A 20,679-nucleotide genomic window follows, 5' to 3' on the forward strand; every position below is an offset into this window, starting at 1 on the left:
GATGGCTGATTCACGTTGACCTTTTTCCAGCATGTATTTGGCAATTCAGTTTTCCTGGTTCTCTCACTGCATAGTTTACAAGTACAGCACAGGTGGCCTGTGGTGTTTCAGAACCTGTGAAACCAAGGAACTATCTTTTGGGGAGACAGGGGTCTGATACAGGATAGCTGAGCATTTCTGCCAGATAGGTGCCTATGTGCCATCATCCTAAGTGATATTCCTTAGCTGTTACCTGGCATGTGTGAGTTTGAGGCCATAGGGATAGATATTGAGGCTTACCTTACGAGTTCCACCCTGATTCCATCTATTTCAGGCTGCAACATGATCTGGCCTTTGACTGCCTAGCTCAAACAAGCTTGACAAGACTACAAGGACAGAAAGTCACTTTCCACCTCAGAGAAATTATGCTTCTTCCTGACAGCCATGTTGGTGCTTTCTAATCAGAACTACTAAAGCCTGCTATGCTATGTGACATCATAAACATGTCATCCTGGCTCCACATGGTTCTCTATGCCAGGCACCAGGGCAATGCAGGAAAACATGTACTCTATACATGGCAGCCACCATGCCACTTACATGGGCATGCTAAACATGTACCTCTTGTAAATCAGAATGACATTCACAGGCAAATTGCCAATAGAAGCAGATCAGATTTCAGCTTCAGTGCCAAAACCAGCCAGAAATCCCTATTCAGCCATGTTTTGGTTTTGACTGAAAATACCACTGTATTTTCAGCTGAAACTTCCCCCAACTAAAACCTCCACCCACTCACTGCCACCACAGCCAAAACTGCTGCTCTCCCACTACTCCTAGGACCTCCTGGGTCAACCTTAGAAACCTAGTGGTCTAGTTGTGATTCTCACTCACTCCTGCCCCTGCCATCTGTCTCGGCAGCCATTTTGATGGTGGAGAAGGTTGAGGTAGGAATGACTGGGGATCATTCCTGCATCGGTTAGACCACTAGACTAATGTTTCTAAACTCAGACCTGGAGTACCCCCTTGCTGTCAGGTTTTCAGGATATCCACAATGAACATGCATGAAAGAAATTAGCATATAATGGAGGCAGTCTATGCAAATTAAGTTTATGCAAATTCACTGTGGATATCCTGAAAACCTGACTGACAAAGGGACTGACTCCAGGACTGAGTTGAGAAACACTGCACTAAATCACAAGAGTTTAATTTAGGCCCAGAGAAGGGAGCTAATGAGTGGGTTCAGGAGGGGGGACTCCATCTGGTCACAAGGGGTAGAAAGAAGATTCTGGTCAAGGTGATGGGATGAGGGAGGGAAGCTGCATTTGGTTACAGTGGAGGGAGTTGCTGCTGTTCAGGGGGCTGAACTAAACCAGTTGCAGCTTCATTTTCAACCAAAACCGAGCAGCAAATTTTGGCTACAAATTTGGTTTTGACTGAAACCAAAAAACCTGGTTTTGATCAGCCTCTAATTGGCAACCACATTTGGCATTGCGGACTTTACACATGCAGGTGGCAGTGAGCTGGCATTTCCTGTTTAGTTTGTTTATTTTAGTTTTAACATGTTTATTTTTGGTTTTTTATTTGATTTTAATATTCAATTAGGCTTCTTAGATTACTGCAACTAAATAATTTTTATTTTTTTATCAATTTATTTTTTCTTTTATCTTTCTGTTATGAATATTTGGTGTTATTTTCCTTTTTAATAGATGTACACCGCACTGATGTTGTACCGAAGAGCAGTATATAAATAAAAATAAATATACATATATTCATTTTCATGCCATTTGCACACAAACCTTATACACTTTAAAGTCTCACTATTTTAGGACACTTCCAACTCAAGTTTTATTTTATTTTATTTATGTATTACCAGAGGTGAGAATGTGTCAATTTTACATCTGCCCTACTCATACATAGAAACATAGAAATAGACGGCAGATAAGGGCCACTGCCCATCTAGTCTGCCCACCCCAATGACCCTCTCCTACCTTTCTCTGTGAATAGATCCCACGTGTCTATCCCATTTGGCCTTAAAATCAGGTATGCTGCTGGCCTCAATAACCTGAAGTGGAAGACTATTCCAGCGATCAACCACCCTTTCAGTGAAAAAGAATTTCCTGGTGTCCCCGTGCAGTTTCCCGCCCCTGATTTTCCACGGATGCCCCCTTGTTGCCACAGGACCCTTGAAAAAAAAGATATCTTCTTCCACCTCAATGCGGCCCGTGAGATACTTGAATGTCTCAATCATGTCACCCCTCTCTCTGCGTTCCTCGAGTGAGTACAGCTGCAACTTATCCAGCCGTTCCTCGTACGGGAGATCCTTGAGTCCCGAGACCATCCGGGTGGCCATTCTCTGGACCGACTCCAGTCTCAGCACATCCTTACAGTAATACGGCCTCCAGAATTGCCCACAGTATTCCAGGTGGGGCCTCATCATGGATCTATACAATGGCATAATGACTTCAGGCTTACGGCTGACGAAACTCCTGCATATGCAACCTATGATTTGCCTTGCCTTGGATGAAGCTTGCTCTACTAGATTGGCAGTCTTCATGTTCTCACTGACGATCACCCCTAAGTCTCGTTCTGCTTCAGTTCTTGTTAGGATCTCACCATTAAAGGTGTAAGTCTTGCATGGATTTTGGCTGCCCAGGTGCAAGACTTTGCATTTATTGGCACTGAAGCTGAGTTACCAGGACCTAGACTAGCGTTCCAGTAGGAGTAGGTCGTGCATCATGTTGTCGGACATTGAATTTATGTCTGTTGTGCTTTTGCCTATTACATTGCTTAGTTTGGCGTCATCGGCGAATAATGTTATTTTACCTCGCAGCCCTTCTGCCAAGTCTCTTATAAAGATGTTGAATAGGATCGGGCCTAGGACCGAGCCCTGCGGCACTCCACTGATTACCTCCGTCATTTCGAAGGGGGTGCTGTTCACCACTACCCTCTGAAACCTACCTCCAAGCCAGATCTGTTGTTTTAAAATTATGGTCCTTTCTACACTGTTGCATTAAGAACATAAGAACATATGAATAGCCTTACTGGGTCAGACCAATGGTCCATCAAGCCCAGTAGCCCGTTCTCACAGTGGCCAATCCAGGTCACTAGTACCTGGCCAAAACCCTTTCTTTCCTTCCCAGCCCATGGTCTGACATCTCTGTCTCCTTCCCTTCTCCGATTCCCTGGTATCTCTCTCCTTTCCTTTTTCTTCCATCTCCCATCTCCTCTCCATGCTCTGACATCTCCTCCTTCTTTCCCCCTTCCTTTTCCCTTGGTCTGGCATACCTTCCTCCTTCCCTCTATGCCCTGGCATCCCTTCCTCCCTCCCTCTCTTCCCTCCATGCCCTGGCATCTCTTCCTCCTTCCCCTCTCTCCAAGCCCTGGCATCTCTTATCATTCCTTCCTTTCCCTCCCTCCCTCCCTCATCTTCCTTTTCCCTCTCTTTCTCCCTCCAGTTGTGTGCAGCAATTCTATCCCCCTCTGATCATTTTTCTCCATCTGTCACCCCATTCCCAGTTAGCAGTGCAGCCCCTAAGCAGATGGCCTGGCATCATAAACTTCTTCGGGCAGCAGCAGCATCCACAATTCGCTATTGCTGGCCTCGGGCCTCCCTCTCTGTGGAGTCACGTATTCATGGAAACAGGAAGTAGGCAGGATCCGGCAGAGAGGAAGGCCCAAAGCTGGCAACATCAGCAAACCGCAAACGCTGCTGCTTCCCAAAGAAGCTAACAAGGCCAGGCCCTGGAGCCCCTGGGCCAGACTGCTTCTCCCCACCCTCACCCCTCCGGCAGACACACAGATTCTTCTTAATTATTTTAGAATTATTAGATTAGCTCCTGTTCTACAATCTTATTTACCAGACTGTCAGGCCCTTCTTTGTTACTCTGCTACATGAACAATTGCATAGCTCCAACTATCTTGGGGCCATATTTGCTAAAATACAACATGCATCAATAAGTATTGCTCATCTACAGACCCTATTAATCTCAGAGGAGCTTATTTACTAACAACATACATTAGTGTTCATTAGCATGTTACTGCCTTGTATGTAATAATTATACCCCTTAATTGGTTCTAGCCAGCTCATGATTTACAGTGCTTCTCAAGCTTTTCAAGCCAAGTACCCCTAAGCCTAACAAATGCCAACCAAGTACCCTTGCCCAAGCTCTGCCCCTGACCCGCCCAAACTCCGCCCATGACTCCACCCCCATAATAACAGTACTAATTGTAATGCAATTTCTTCCATCCATTTTTCATATATACACAATATAATCTTATTAATACATAATAGTAACTACAAAATTAAAAAAACACAAAGCACACTATACGCAGAGAAAATGTTAACTATTATTTATATTTGGGGGGGGGTTCAAAGAGGTCAAGGCAGATGATTTTAAAATATGCAATGTCACCTCAGTAACAACTATAGAAAAATAGACAAATATAGTGCAAAATATAGACAGCATATATAAATTCTCAAAACTGACACATTTTGATCACTAAATTGAAAATAAAATCATTTTTCCTACCTTTGTTGCCTGGCGATTTCATGAGTCTCGGGTTGCACTTCCTTCTGACTGTGCAACTCATATTTCTTTCTTTCTTTCTGCCTCCTGCATGATTTATCTCCTCTAGACCTATCTCCATTCCCCAACCATCTTTCTCTGTCCCTCCATGAGTCCAACTTTTTCTTCCTCTCTCCCTGCCTGCCCCCCCCCCCGCTGATGATTCCTCCCTACCCTATCCCTGAAGCTATCCCTGCCACCCGACATGCTCCATTCCCACCCATGCGCCACCGCTGCCGCGGCTAGCCCACAGGCCTTCCCCTGATGTCAATTCTGACATTGGAGAGAAGGTTCCAAGCCATCCAGGCAGCGATTGGCTGGCCTGGAACCTTTTCTCTGATATCAGAATTGACATTGGGGGAAGGCCTGTGGGCTGGCTGCATGCAGTTGCTGCACGCACCTGGCTCATTCCTGCAGAGCATTCAGGTGGCAGGGTTGGTTTTGGGAGTGAGGCAGGGAGGAATCAGCGGTGGCAGCGGCTTCAGCAGGGGGGCAGGCAGGAAGAGATTCCAGGAGGTAGCCAGCCCGCATACCCCCAACAGGCGGCCTGCATAACCCCTGAGGTACGCATACCACTGGTTGAGAAACACTGCCCTACTGGCTATTTTAATTCCATGCTATACTTCAGTAGTTTTGGCATCTTTCTAATGGAACACCTTTTTTTGATTAACAAAGGGGATCATTTTCGAAACAGAAAAATGTCACAAGGATGGACATTTTACTCTCCAAAACATTCAAGTAGTGATTTTCAACTCTCTGATTTCAGATTATTATTTTTTTCACAGTGCATCGTGATTTCAAAGGGGCCTGTTGGTGGTGTGATTTGGGCGGCACCAGAAGACAGATGTTTTTCTGCAATAATGAATAAAAAAAGAAAACAATATACTGTAGTGCCAAATTAAGACATTTTGGCTAGATCTTTAAAAATCACATATAAGACACAAAAAAGTATCCTAACTGACCAGATGACCCTTCCTTAAACCCCCAGTGGTCACTGACTCTCTCCCATCCTCCAAAGATGTGCCGCTGATTATATGTATCTAGCTTATGACAGCGGCAGACATTATAATAATTTCTATTAGAACAGCAAGCAGGTCACAGGAGTAGCCTTACAATCGGTGTAGTGGTCTGTAGAGAAGGAAACCTATGCCAATATCCCGCTCTAACTAGTACAGTTGTAGTAGAAATTGTATGCTTCAAACCACTAAAAACCTACTGTACCTACATATAGGTGACAACTGCAAAATACAGTTGGGCATAGTAGGTTTTTGATGGGTTTTGGAGAGCTCCACATACCATGTAAGGGGGTAACAATGAGATATATATATCTGGGTCCTTTTATGTGAAGTTCAGTGCAGTTTTATCTTAGGGTGCCCTACTGCTCTGCTGGGATATCTGTTTGGCTAGGCTACTAAGAATGCTGTCCTCATATATCCTAATGAGTTGCTTTTGTGCATTTCCCTTGAACTTTTTTTTTCAAAAAATGGTCTGAAAGATAGATACATTGTACTCAAAAACATCTAGCAAATTACCATTTTCAAAATAAAATGAGGTTTGAAAATTGTCATTTTCTCTAATGGATTTTGAACATAGTTCCCAAAATGTCTAAAACCAGATTTAGACGACATATTGAAAATGCCCCTCAAAATATACTTTATTAGTGGGTTTTGTGGGTAGGGGAATAATTGTGTATAGCTGTTGACCAAAATGGAAATTTAATTTATTTAATTTAAAAGAGGCATTTATATTCTGTTTAACCAAATGTTATAGGCAGATCATAAATATAAACTCCAAACAATACATCTAATCATCAAATACTTATATCAAACACAATCATTCATGAGTACAAAATCTCTCAAATAAAAATCAATTACGTATTTCTCTTCAATATAAAATCATATGAACCCGTACTTTTGATAAAAACAAGTCTTCAATTAATGGTGAAAAGATATAAAAATATGATATTACTCTAATAATAAGAGTTAGAGAGTTCCAAAGTTCTAAACCCTTCCATCTCTTATGAGGACCTGAAAGGATTTTCAGGTACGAGTCATGGTTTTTCAGGTATGAAGGAACAATTCTATATAAAATTTTAAAAGCTAACATCAACAGTTTAAATTCAATTCTAAGGCTCCCTTTTAATAAGTCACATTAGGGTTTTTTATCACTGGCCACTGCAGTAAAAGTTCTAATGCTCATAGAATTCCTATGAGCATTGGAGCTTTTATCCTAGCAGCCAGTAGTATTGGACTATTGGTAAATGCACAAGAGCCAATGATGAAAGTCACCACGTAATTTCTTCCCGCGGTTCAGAATCCTAACAGCGGTGGAGTGGTGGGACTGAGGCTTTTGCATTTAATCAACTATTACTCTATGGAAAAAATTTTGGTATCTAGTCCCATTTCTTACCATTAAATCATTGCAGTATATGGACGGATATTAAGGTTGGAATAACACAACTAACATAGCCATTATTCAAGTACCTTTGAAATAAAGCATGAGCTTCTATCAGAATACATCATCCTGATTTATAATTGTAGGCAGGGTTATTTTACTTTGGGATTTTTCAAAAAGAAATACACAGATTTTCCATGGCTCATAGCATTAATTAATAATTCACACATTTTTGTTGTTTTACTGATTTGCTATTGTACTGTAATAGAATTTCAAGGAATATATTTTTGTGGTCCGAGTCCAGTTTTTGTTAAGGATATGCATTCATTAGAATACTTAAAACTGTAGTACATGGAAAATCAATTTCATGGGTATTAATCTTAAAATAATGCATTTACAATTGATTTCTACATATTGAGAAGTGTATTTATTTGTCAAAAACTTGCTATACAGCCTTTAGCAGCAATGAATGCAGATCAAAGCATTGCACAATCTAAAAATGACAAAAAAAAATCAGAAAGGTACGCCATAACGTTTGAGATAAAAGTCGCAGTCAACCATCCATTAGCAAATAAAAACAGGAGAAATACACATTGAATCACAAAACAATGCAATCAGGCAGTGGCAACTATCCCACATCCCAACAGCACAATTACAGTATATTTTGTTGAAAGCTGTCTTAAAGTGTTTCAATGATGGTTCTTCTCTGATGGGTAATGGTAATGAATTCCAAGCTGCAGGTGCCATAAAGAAGAAAGTGTTGTATCTAGTATGCTCTAGTCTAGCATAGCACAGACTTGGTAAGATTAGGTGGTAATTAAGAGACCGGAGAATACGCGCAGGGGAGTAAGGGATCATAAGGGCCAAGAGAAAACAGGGACTACCATACCGATAAGCTTTGAATAAAACATTTCATTTACCAGCTTTTGCAGTACTACTGCAGCTATAGTACCTGAACAGTTCTTGGGAAAACATAGGTACTTCTCATGCAGTGAACTCAGGAAAAGGCTTTAACCAGGTTAGGGAAAAATGTAGCAACAATCCTGTACATCTTAATCTCCCCTGGTCTCTGTGGCAACCTCCTAGAGTTGACTCAGCTGGACGGAGAACACTTGATTGAAGCAAACGCTAAAATGGAAAAAACTTAATTCAAACAAAAACTGATTTAAAATAAGCCTTTTCCAAAAATACTTTAGTTTCAAAACACATGGAAACATACAACTTCTTAGTTTGTAGGTAAGCAAGAACCCACTTTGTCAATCCAGAAACAACAATTATTTATGCAGCCAAACAAACACCATTAGACAGTGATTTAGTTGACTTGCATAGCTTCAGGCTATTCACGGACTTCAGGCAAACATTCTGATATTTCCATAGCCTCTGGGAGTGAAGACAAACCTGCAGCTGGGTTAGGTAAAACCTCATCCACCTCCTGCATAACCCAGTCTGAGGTGTCAGCACTAGGAGAAAACTCCAGTTGCTTTCCAGCCTCTGTATTCACTGTCTTTCCAGCACTTCCTGTGTGACCTGTACTCTGCTTCCAGCTCTTGTTCCCATACTCATTTTTCTGTTCCTTGATTCCCCTGATCATGTAACCTGACCCTGTCTTTAAGGAGCTCTAAACCATGCCCCCTAAGCCAGAGCAGGAAAAAAAGGATAAGGCTCTTCAGAATGTTGAGCAGGCTTCCCTCTCCCTGCCTCTAGCAACTCTTTGCCTTAAAGAGACAGACACACAAACATGTCCCAGTGAAAATCCTGCCTTTTCTTTGGGACAAACCCTGAGCTGGCCATTGGTTTGTCACATTAGAAATATAAAATGGCCAGATAACAATAGTAGAAAAAATATTTTCAATTTGATGATTTGCACAGTAAAAGGGGAGCTGCATCTCCTTTTTCCATGGTGTTGTATTGCCTACAGAGTAGGGCTTCTTGAAGGTTCAGTCTAATTTTTGTCTATATATTTCTGTTTTTAAACTGTGGTCACTTACTCTGTACTCTCAGAGAGTTATATATGTTCTAAGGGCTCCTTTTATCAAGCCGCACTAGCGGTTTAATACGCATAATAGCGCGTGCTAAACCGCCGGCCGCACTAGCCGCTACCGCCTCCTCTTTACCAGGCGGTAGATTTTGGTCAGCGCAGGGGTTAATGCGTGATGAAAGGTCACGTGCGTTAACCCCGCTAGCGCGGCTTGATAAAAGGAGCCCTAAGTGTGTGATTGGGATCAGGTATGATTTTAAAAAAAATTCTGATTAAGGATGTTTAACAATCTGACAATTAATTTTCCCATTACATGTATTGATATTCTAGAGCAGTGGTCTCAAACTCAAACCCTTTGCGGGGCCACATTTTGGATTTGTAGGTACTTGGAGAGCCGCATAAAAAATAGTTGTCATTAAAGAAATGACAATTTTGCATGAGGTAAAACTCTTTATAATTTATAAAACTTTCCTTTAACAGTTAAAAGAAAAGATATATAAACCATAAAGAGTTTTGCCTTATGCAAAATTGACATTTCTTTAATAAGACATTAACTATTTTTTCTGCGGCCCTCCAAATACTCTATTTTTTCTGCAGCCCTCACATTTAAAGTTTAATAGCTTTTCTTTCTCAAAACTGGCACATTTCAATCACTATATTGAAAATAAAATCATTTTCCCTACCTTTGTTGGCTGGTAACTTTATTTTTCTGTGCTTTTAACTATGTTTCCAGGGCCTTCTTGTCCTTTGACTGTTTTTCTCTCCGTCTTCACTTTCTGCCTTGTATCCATCTTTGGCATTAACTTAATATTCAATTTTTCTGCTTTCTTTTCAAAATCTACATTTCCATGTCTTCCCTTCCCTTCCTATCTCTCTCTTCTTCCGTCCTATTTCTATGGTCTGACATCTCTTTTCTTCCTTTCTCTCCCTCCCTCCCTCCTTCCTTCCTTTCTCTCTCCTGGTCTGGCATCTGTCTCCTTCCCTCCCCCCATGCCCTGGCATCTCTCCCTCCCCCTCCATGGTCTGGTATCTTCTTTCCTTCCCTCCGTCCCATGAACTTGGTATCTCTTGTTCCTCTCCTCTCCCTTGTCTTCCTTCTCTTCCTTCCCTCTCTTTCCCCAATTGGGTGCAGCAGCAACAGAAGCAGCATTTCCCTTCCCCCTTTCCTGTGCAGCAGAAGCATTTCTCTTCCCCCTTCCCTCCCTCTCCCTGTACAGCAGCAGCAGCATTTCCCTTCCCCCTTTCCTGTGCAGCAGAGGCATTTCTCTTCCCCCTTCCCTCCCTCTCCCTGTACAGCAGCAGCAGCATTTCCATAGGGTCCCCCTTTCCTATGCAGCAGAAGCATTTCTCTTTCCCTTTCCTGTGCAGCAGAGGCATTTCTCTTCCCCCTTTCCTCCCTCTCCATTTACAGCAGCATCAGCATTTCCCTAGGGTCCCCCTTTCATATGCAGCAGAAGCATTTCTCTTTTCCCTCCCCTTCCGTTCCCTTCCTTGTGGAGCAGCAGCATGTCTGGCCGGTTCCCTTGCTCAGTTGATTGTTCCGCTCAAAGCCGCAGGTGGCGGCTCCTCACGAGATCAGCATCTGTGTCAGAAGCCTCTCTGCTGTTGTGATGTCAGAGAGGCTTCCGATGCAGGAGTGGATAGCACGAGGAGCTGCCACCCGCAGCTTTGAACTGAACAATCGACTGAGCAAGGGAGCCAGCCAGACACGCTGCTGCTCCACAAAGAAGAGAAAGGGGAAGAAAAATGCTGGTGTGGATGGCGCGAGGAGCCACCGCCGGCCACAGCTTTGACTGGAACAATCAACTACAGCAAGGGAGCAATTGATCATCGTGTTCAGACTGCGGGCCGCAAAATAGCACCTGGAGGGCCGTGAGTTTGAGACCGCTGTTCTAGAGCAATGTTTCCCAATTAAGTCATGAAGTACCCCCTGCCAATCAGGTTTTCAGGATATTCACAATTGTCGCACTCCCGATACAGGGTCCTGAGTCGGAAACCGGGCAGCGCACAACACACTGACACTGGCGTGCCTTCAACAGTTGAAAGCCCTGCTGGTACAATAATATGCTGGGAAGTAAATGGTCAGGATGGCAACTGTTCAAATAATGAAGGCTTTATTCGGAAATGCAACCTATGTTCAAAATATATGCAAAATCAGAAAAAAAAAAAAAAAACTCAACAGTTCACTTGGTCTGTCATTCAGCCCTGCAGTCCTCCTGACTGCCAGGTCAGCACAAGGCTGAACACACCCTTGCCTCAGGGTAAGTCCTAAAGTTTCTCACCAGCTTCTTCCAAGCAAAAAAAGAAAACCAATAATTGATGAGTATTGCACAGTCCTGCAAAATTTACCTTGTCCTGGTTAAGCACACTGTGCCTGCCTAAGTTTAATCAGGCTTTCCCTACCAACTCTAGAAAGCTGGTGGGGGTGGGGAATTATTGAATCCATTCTGTAATAACAGCCTAATAGGTACCCGCAATCCCAACCCTGTGGATCTTGTATGGATTCTGCCCCGCAATCCCCACTGTGTCAATCAGTGGCTTTAACTTTCAAAACAGGAGAAAAAAAAACACAGTCCAAAGTCCTTTCCAGACAGGGCAACTTTTCCCTGCAATGTGCTTTTAAATTCTCCCACAGCCAGCAAACATATAGTTCCTTTTCCAATAAACCAGTGCCAATGAAAGCATAAAAAAAACTTAACTTTCATCTATTCTGTCCTCAACAGGTTCCATTGAAATATCCATGGCTTCCTCCGGCCTCAGGTAGTCTGGCTGGTTTACCGGTAAGGATTCCTCTGAATCCTGCATCTCCATTTCATTTCCCTGCCTTACCTCTGGAGCACCTAGCCATACATCTGCTTCCTCAGGTGGCTCAGCACTGACTCTCCCTGGCTTGCACTGCTCCACCTATCTTGCTCTGTGAGAGCCATGCCCAATCCTGTGTGGGGGAAGGGCAGGTTTCAGCTTTCTCTGAGCTTTCTCCTGCTCTTCAATTAACCTCAGCAGGTGTGTGCCTAAAGGGCTTAGAGCCTGTTTTCTAAGCTGAGCCTTACCAGAGCCTGGTCTAGGTTTAAAGGAGTGTTTGTCCTCGTTCTGTTCTAACCCCTCCCAGGGCTCCTGCTCTCAGGAAACCTCTCCAGAATCAGAGTGCTGCTCCATGCTAGTTGGAGAGCTGCCGCACTGATCAGCTTTCTTAAGCTTCAGGGCTAAGTTCCTTTGTTTTCTAGCTGGAACAAGGCTAGCTGTAGTGCTGGGCTTGTGACACAATGCATATACTGGAAATTGATTTGCATACACTGCCTCCATTATATGCAAATCTTTTTTTATGCATATTCATTGTTGATATCCTGAAAAGCTGATCAGCAAGAGTGTACTCTAGGACCAACTTGGGAAACATTGTTCTAGGGCAGTGGTTCTTAAACCTGGCCTGGGGAACCCCAGCCAGTTAGGTTTTCAGTGAATATGCATGAGGCAGATTTGCATGTAATAGAGGAGACAGGCATGCAAATCTGCCTCATGCATATTCACTGAAAACCTAACTGGCTGAGGGTCCTCCAGGACAGGTTTAAGATCCATTGTTTTAGAGCCTTCTTCAAAATGGTGTTGCTGACACCTAGCAGCAGTCTTATATATTACAACGGGAGATTCAAGCTGCCATATCAAGGCTTTTTTCTCATATATGGCACCTTGAACCCCCTAGCAGCACTATTTTGAAGAAGACACCACCAGGGCAAGTGGATATTGATCCAGTCCCCATTGCCTCCAAGAAATCTGGGGTAAGTTGGGGTTATGCAGGCAGGCTGGTAGGGAACTGTTGTGGGGAGCACTGAGGCAGGGGAGGGTGCATCAATGTGTGTGTGTGGGGGGGGGGAGGAGGGCTGATGCAGGAGAGGGAGCCAAAGCAAAAGTTGGTTCCAGGCACCACAGTCCCTTGAGCTATCCCTGATATCAACACTAAAGGCAATCATGTCAATAAAGCAGATAATTTATCAGAAATGAAAATTCTGTGGAACAAAGGTCAGAGCCTTGAAAGAGAATATAAAATAGTATTTTTAATAGCTAGGAAGCTAATTTTTAAAACTGTGTTGTAATTTAAAATATTGCATTTCTCAATGTTTTAATTTTAGGACACCAGTCACAGTAGACATCAGATATCTATTTTGAAAGCGTAATTCTTAAATGTAATACTCATTTTGTTCTTTCACCAATTATTGTTTGATAAAAAAATAAAAAAGAACAAGAAATGTCTCCTTGAGATTTAAAACTCTTTATCTGGCCCAGGGCTTCATTTATGAAGCTTCTTTTGCCCATAAAAACAGAACGAAGAGAAAAGCTCTTAGTAAATCAGTCCTCCAGTGTCAACATCTGGTACACAAGGGTGGGTGCTCATTTGAAACACGAATCAATTTTTTTTTTTCTCAGACAGAATGCATGCACCCAAAGGTCAGTTTTAAATACAGTCAGTGGCAAATGTGATGTGCGCCTACAGCAAAGATGTATGTGAAAAGGTAAAGACTACTCAAACTTCAATGCACATTAAAAATAACTGCAGGTTGTAATTCACCTAATGCAATACATTCTGCTAGGCTTAGGAGGGAGTACAATTTTTAGCAGGTTAAAGACTCGTTTTAGATAGAATGTAGAAACTGGAATTAAGACATCCAGGTTGGGTTTTGTACAAGTCCGTTAATATTTCAGAAAAAGATCAGCCGACGCAGGAATGCATGCTTATATGGCAGCAAGTGTGGTGGGAACATCTATTTTACAATAATAAACATAGAAAACATCTATGGAAGAAATGAAACAACTTACAAATGTAAAATGGCATTTCAGAATTTACATAGTGGTCAATGGAGATTGCTCTGAGTAAAGGGATGTTACAAGTGGTATATCTCAAGGTTCTGTTCGTGGGCCTATTTATTCAAACTTTTTTATAAGCAATATTACTGAAGGACTGTCAGATAAGATTTTCCTCTTTACAGATGATACCAAAATCTGCAATAGAGTAGACACCCTGGATGGTGTGAATAATATGAAGAAAGACCTAGAGAAGCTTGAAGAATGGTCTGAAATTTGGCAGCTAAAATTTAATGCTAAGAAATGCAAGGTCATGCATTTGGGCTGCAAAAACCAAAAGGAAAGGTACGGTCTAGGGGATAAAAAACTTATGTGCATGACAAAAGAGCGTGACTTGGGTGTGATTGTATGTGATGATCTTAAGGTGGCCAAACAGGTTGAAAAGGTGATGGCGAAAGCTAGAAGGATGCTATGGTGCATAGGAAGAGATATGGCCAGTAGGAAAAGGAAATATTGATGCCCCTGTATAAGACTGGTGAGCAGACACAAAAATTGGCCTCTACTATCAACCCCCAGCACAGACGGAAGAAGCAGACACAGCAATGATAGAGGAAATCAACCATGAATGTAGAACAGGTAACGTAACGATCATTGGAGACTTCAACTTTCTGGGGATAAACTGGAACCTAGGAACCTCAAATTGCGGCAGGGAAACAAAGTTCCTGGAAATAATAAGGGACTGCTTCCTGGAACAATTGGTGGGAGAACCGACAAGAGGAACCGCAACCTTGGACTTAGTCCTAAATGGCATAACTGGAAGGACAACAGATGTGGAAGTCACGGTCCTGCTGGGGACGAGCGATCACATGATCAACTTTAAAATTGGCATCGGGAAGGGGAAACAAACCAAGACCCAAACCACAACTTTTAACTTCAAAAAAGGGAACTATGACAGCATGAGAGCCATGGTAAAAAAATGACTTAAGAAAATGACAGCCAAAATCAAAACGGTCGACCAAGTATGGTCCCTACTAAAGAATACCATCACTGGCAGATTCTCTACATTCCGCAGATATCCAAAGGAAGGAAAAATAAGAACAAAGGAGAACCAGCTTAGCTAACTAAAGGGGTGAAGGAAGCGGTAAGGGAAAAGAGGAACTCGTTTAAAAAATGGAAACGCAAGCGAATAATGGAGGCCTGGAATAGTCACAAGATCAACCAGAAGAAGTGTCACAAGGTGGTAAGAGACACCAAAAAGGCCTATGAGGAAAAGATAGCACAAGAAGCCAAAAACTTCAAGCCCTTTTTTAGATTCATAAAAGGGAAAAAAACAGCAAAGGAGGCAGTGGGCCCTCTCGATGACCAAGGAATAAAAGAGTGCATCAAGGAAGACAAACGGATTATGGATAGGCTAAATTCATTCTTCGCATCTGTCTTTACCGAGGAGGACACTGCATCAATGCCCGAACCAGGGAAAGCATTCAGGGGAGAAATTGAGGATAGCCTCATCACAGTGGATGTGGACTTGGACATGATATACTATCAGATCGACAGACTAAGAAGTGACAAGTCCCTTGGGCCGGATGGAATTCACCTGAGAGTGCTAAAGGAACTTAAGATAGAAATCGGAGAGCTTTTACAAATCCTAGCTAACTTGTCAATTAGAACCGGAAGAATACCAGACGCCTGGAAGATAGCAAATGTCATTCCAATCTTCAAAAAAAAAAAAGGATCAAGAGGAGAACCGGGCAACTATAGACCTGTGAGTCTTACGTCAGTTCCTGGGAAGATGGTTGAAGCATTAATCAAGGATAGCATAGTGCAACACCTGGAGAATCATGACCTGATGAGAGCTAGTCAACACGGCTTCAGGAAGGGGAAGTCATGCCTGACGAATTTACTTCAATTTTTTGAGAAGGTGAACAGACAAATCGATAGCGGAGACCCGGTGGATATAATATACTTGGACTTCCAGAAGGCGTTCGATAAGGTTCCACACGCTAGGCTTCTGAGGAAACTACAAAGCCATGGGATTGAAGGGGATATACTAAGATGGATAGAAAATTGGCTGGAGAACAGATTGCAGAGGGTAGGCATAAATGGGAAGTTCTTGGATTGGGAAAAGGTGACAAGCGGTGTGCCCCAAGGCTCAGTTCTTGGACCAATATTATTCAACATATTCATAAATGACCTGGAAGAGGAAACGAAAAGTAATATAATCAAGTTCGCAGATGACACGAAACTATGTCGATCAGTTGGATCACAAAAGGACATTGAAGAACTCCAGAGAGATCTGAACCAGCTAGAGCAATGGGCGGAAAAGTGGCAGATGAAGATTAATATAGACAAATGCAAAGTGATGCATCTGGGTACGAAAAACAAGGAACATGATTATAAAATGTTAGGTGTGACATTGGGCAAGAGCGAACAAGAAAGGGACCTGGGGGTACTGATAGACAGGACCCTGAAGCCATCAGCACAATGCGCAGTGGTGGCAAAGAAAGCGAACAGGATGTTGGGCATGATAAAGAAGGGTATTACGAGTAGATCGGCGGACGTCATAATGCCGCTTTACAGAGCAATGGTCAGACCACACCTGGAGTACTGTGTCCAACACTGGTCTCCTTACCTAAAGGATATAACCCTGCTGGAGAGGGTGCAGAGGCGAGCCACAAAGTTAGTAAAAGGTATGGGAAATTTGAGCTACAAAGAACACCTCGGAAAACTAAGCTTGTTCCCCCTTGAGAAGAGAAGACTGAGAGGGGATATGATAGAGACTTTTAAAATACTAAAAGGTTTTGACAAAATAGAGCAAGAAGCATCATTATTGACGTTGTCAAATGTGACTCGGACGAGAGGTCATAGACTGAAATTGAGGGGCGACAGGCTCAGGACTAATGTCAGAAAGTTCTGTTTTACACAGCGAGTGGTGGACACTTGGAATGCTCTCCCGGAGGAGGTAGTGACGGAAACCTCCATTATGGGATTCAAGTGCAAGTTGGATGCACACCTCCTTACAAATCACATTGATGGATACGGAAAATAAGGTCTTCATCAGGGAACACCTAGGTCTTAAACATGGAACACCTGGATTGGCCCCCGTGTGTGCGAGTCACCAGACTAGATGGACCAAAGGTCTGATTCGGTGAAGGCATTTCTTATGTTCTTATGTTCTTATACAATTCTGGAGACAGCATCTGCAAAAAGATATAAAAAGGATAGTGTTGGTCCAGAGGAAGGCTACTAAATGGTATGTGGTATTCATCATAAGGCATATAGGAACAGGCTTAAAGATCTCAATATGTATACTTTAGACTAGCAGGGGTGTCCAACCTTTTGGCTTCCCTGGGCCACACTGGCCGAAAAAAAATTTTCTGGGCTGCAGAAACGTGCAAATGCTGCAGCAAGACAGAGGAGGGAGCCGGCAAGATGGTAAACACCCGGGGGCAGCAGAGGAAAACACTGCATCACCCTCGACCGGGGCAGTACAAAATACTTCACGGGGCCGCATGCGGCCTTCGGGCCACAGCTTGGACACCCCTGCTTTAGAGGAAAGGCGGGAGAGGGGAGATATGATAGAGACATTTAAATCCAATCTCAAAAAATATATCAATGTTAGCCTAGTGGTGAAGATACCCACTGAAGCACATTTACTAATAGTGGAGAAAAAACCTCAACTGCATTAAAAAATGCTTTCAATATTAGATGGCAACCCAGAGGGTTATAAACCAGTCAAATTCTGTCTCATAGGCAAAAAATTCCACCAAGTACAAAATGCTGTTTTCAAAAATAGGTTAACCCACACCACTGTGCACAAGAAAACAACAGAAGAACAGCAAAAATAACATGAAAAATGCTTAACTTATCTTCACTAGCTGGTATCCTTGCCCACATACCGTTGCAATCGGGCCCACAGCTGTTCATGTTGAAACCACATCTCAACTAATCCACAATGCTGTGGTGAAGAAAGCAGCGTTGTGGATTAGCTGAGACATGATTTCAACATGTGGGCCCGATTGCAACACTGACACTGCCACCCCCCCCCCCCCCTTTCTGCGATCCCGACTATGAACCTGGTGATTCCAGCAGCTTGTGCAGCAGTCTTCACATGCTGCTTCGGGCCCTTCTACTGCCCTTATTTACTCTGGCATGTCCCTGATGACATCATCAGAGACGCGGCAGAGCAAATCAGGGCAATAGAAGGGCCCGAAGCAGCGTGTGAAGACTGCTGCACACGCTGCTGGAATCACCAGGTTCGTAGTCGGGACCGCGGGAAGGGAAGGGGGGGCAGCAAAGGACTCCGCAGCTGCTGACAGCCGCAGACATCTGCCGCTGCGGCCTGCAGCCACCGACAGCCGCCGCTGCGGCCTTCAGCTGCCAACAGCCGCGGCAACCTATATCACCTCGGGGAGGGGGGGATTCTCACACATGCGCACTCCTACCTGCGGTGCCCTACAGTGCACAGAAAACGGGCGCATGCAGGTGGGAGTGCGCATGCGCGCTTAGGGCTTTATTATATTAGATTATTTGAGTGTGGTGTTCTGAAAAAACAACATATATGTTGTGACAGGGAAGCCCCTGTCATGGGTTCAAAACCTGCTTTAAACCCTGCCACTAAAGCAAATGTGCCTATTCCTAAGCCAAGGAAGCTACCCATTAAACCTGCTCCCAGTGTTAAGATCAGACAGGCAAGGCAGAACAGAGAAGGGATAGCAGAGAACAGAATACCTGTTCCAAGCCACTATAGTCCCTTTTATAAACTATCTGTTAATTCTCCTGTTAAACCTCTGGTCAGGCAATCTGATACAGCAAGGGTTAAGGAAAGGGGTGGAGCTGACAGGCAGAACATGATTAGAGCACCAATGATATTTCCCCAGCAAGATAAATCAAAGCCAGCTGAGAACACCCACAGGCAATCCAGAACCTGGAGGGAAGGAAGTTCCTCACAGAACAGGGAATTGAAGGCTAGGAGCTCTGTCTTACTGCTTTCTGCTAAGAAACCACCAGTCCCACAGCACTGCCATGCTGGAAAAACTTTGCTTTCAAAGCAGAGGCTAATTGGAAGGGAAAAGCTCCATGAGCAGGGCTGGCCAAATGCTATTCCAGAAGATAGCTCCTATCCAGCTTCAGACAGTGAGGAATCTCCTATGGAGGTAGAGGGAGATATCTCTGAGGGGAATGAAATGAACTGCAGCCCAGAAGCCTTAGACTATATGTCTGAATGCAGCATGAGTCAGTAAGGTACTGTGTGGGGGAAGGGAATGAAAGTTTGTTCTGTAACAATGGTCTAAAGTACTTAAAAAAAAAAAATTTCTGTCCTTAGGTGGGATTGTATAATGTATGAATGTGTGAATGTGAGGATTGGTTAGCAACAGAAATTAAACCAGAATCCTAATATGCAAGCAAAGCATAGTGAGAGGGGGATGGGTAATGCTAACTAACCTTAGAAGGAGAAATAAAGCCCGGAGTGGATTCAGTGACCTGACATTGACATCCCTAATAGTGGGAATTTTTGGGAAGGGAATCTTAGACCATTAAAACAAGGGTGGATGGTTCCCAGCCCACTGCCCAGAAATAAGAAAGGTCAGTGGGATATTCATACTTCAGGCAGTCAGGTGGGGAGAACTTCCTGAAGAAACAGTGGGCTCAATACAATAATTGTGCCAAGCTTAAAAAGAGTAGAGCTAAAGCCCAGAGCCAGTTGGTCCCCGGGGGCTCTTGTATCTAAGTTATTGAAACCAGAATGCTGCCCAGAACTGTGCAAAGCATTGGAGCCGAACTGTGAGAAAGGAACCCGATTAAAAGGGACTTGTTTTTGGGGGGGGATTTCTGATTGATACAAAAAGTGGCTATAAGGAGAATTTTTGTTTGTGATAAATCTCTTCCAAGCATCATTGGCCGGTGTGGCTGTTTTAGAACCAGTGCAAACTGAACTGGATAATAAAACTTGGAACTCAAAATTATTGGTGGAAAGTTTTTTTTCTTTTTCTCTGCTTATTCCAGAGTGGTCCTCCAAAGAGCGCTAATACTTGCACCTGGGGCGGGAGCCAGGTTGCCAGCGCTAGGCTTATCCCTAGCCCGGTCACAATGTTTATGTGACTATACAGTATGTAGATGTACATGTTGGTGGGGGCTTTGACCATTGCAAAATGAATGTTGTCACAGCACATACACATCCTATGTATACAATACAGCTCTATGTTGACAGATCCTTTTCTAAAATACTACCAGAATTTTATTTTTCCTGATCTGAACATTTTAATTTCAATATGTATGTCATTTCTAAAATCTCCTTTGATATATTTTAGGGCATGCTAATGAGCCAAATACATACATACTAACAAATGTACATAGTTATTTCCATTTATATACCTGTTAAGTAATTAAGATCTTCTCAGAGTTGAAGGATTCGGGGGAGGAGTTAAGATGGCGTCTCGCTGGTAACCACGCTGAGGAAGGCTACTGTTGGAGTCTATTTTTCTTCTGCTGTTTAAGCGCTTTGAATTACACCAACATAGGTAAGAGAAAGGGGAAAGTAAGGACTTACCCCTCCGAGTCCTCTCCTTTTCCCCTTTCCACCATGGAGAGATTTGTGGTCCGAACAGCGAATATCCCCGGAGCGGGTGCTGGCGAAGGGGCGGCCTTACCCGAGCTCAATGTCACGCTAAGCCCGGAGGAGCGACTTCCACCCTCTGACCCAGGCATGGTGACGCTGCCGGAACAAGCATTGAGCACGCAGGCTATGATTGGCGCTGTGGATTTCTCAATGGAGGAGGGCGGTATCCGGAGCATGAGAGGAGAAACCAGTTCGCTGGGAGACAATATGGGAGCGAGTTTTGAGCTCCACCTGGTTCCTGAAGGTGCCGTAGGAGGTGTAGAGGAGAGGCACGGAGAGAGTTCCAGGTCTGAGAATTTTGGTCAGCGGCAGGATATTGGTGAGCAGCAAATTACACCTCTGGTTAAACCTCCCCA

At 43.5% G+C, this 20,679-nt stretch overlaps 1 long non-coding RNA gene across 1 annotated transcript in view; it reads left to right on the forward strand.

Moving 5' to 3' along the window:
* The first annotated feature begins 18,632 nt into the window (after nucleotides 1–18,632).
* The window catches only part of LOC117362092, a 162,507-nt gene continuing 160,460 nt past the window's right edge, over nucleotides 18,633–20,679 (forward strand). The window contains exon 1 of the long non-coding RNA XR_004539798.1: nucleotides 18,633–18,860. This is a non-coding gene — a long non-coding RNA (uncharacterized LOC117362092). The remainder of the gene's footprint in view (nucleotides 18,861–20,679) is intronic.

The sequence above is a fragment of the Geotrypetes seraphini genome, chromosome 6 (genome assembly GCF_902459505.1).
Source record: "Geotrypetes seraphini chromosome 6, aGeoSer1.1, whole genome shotgun sequence".
In the NCBI taxonomy this organism is placed as follows: Eukaryota; Metazoa; Chordata; class Amphibia; order Gymnophiona; family Dermophiidae; genus Geotrypetes; species Geotrypetes seraphini.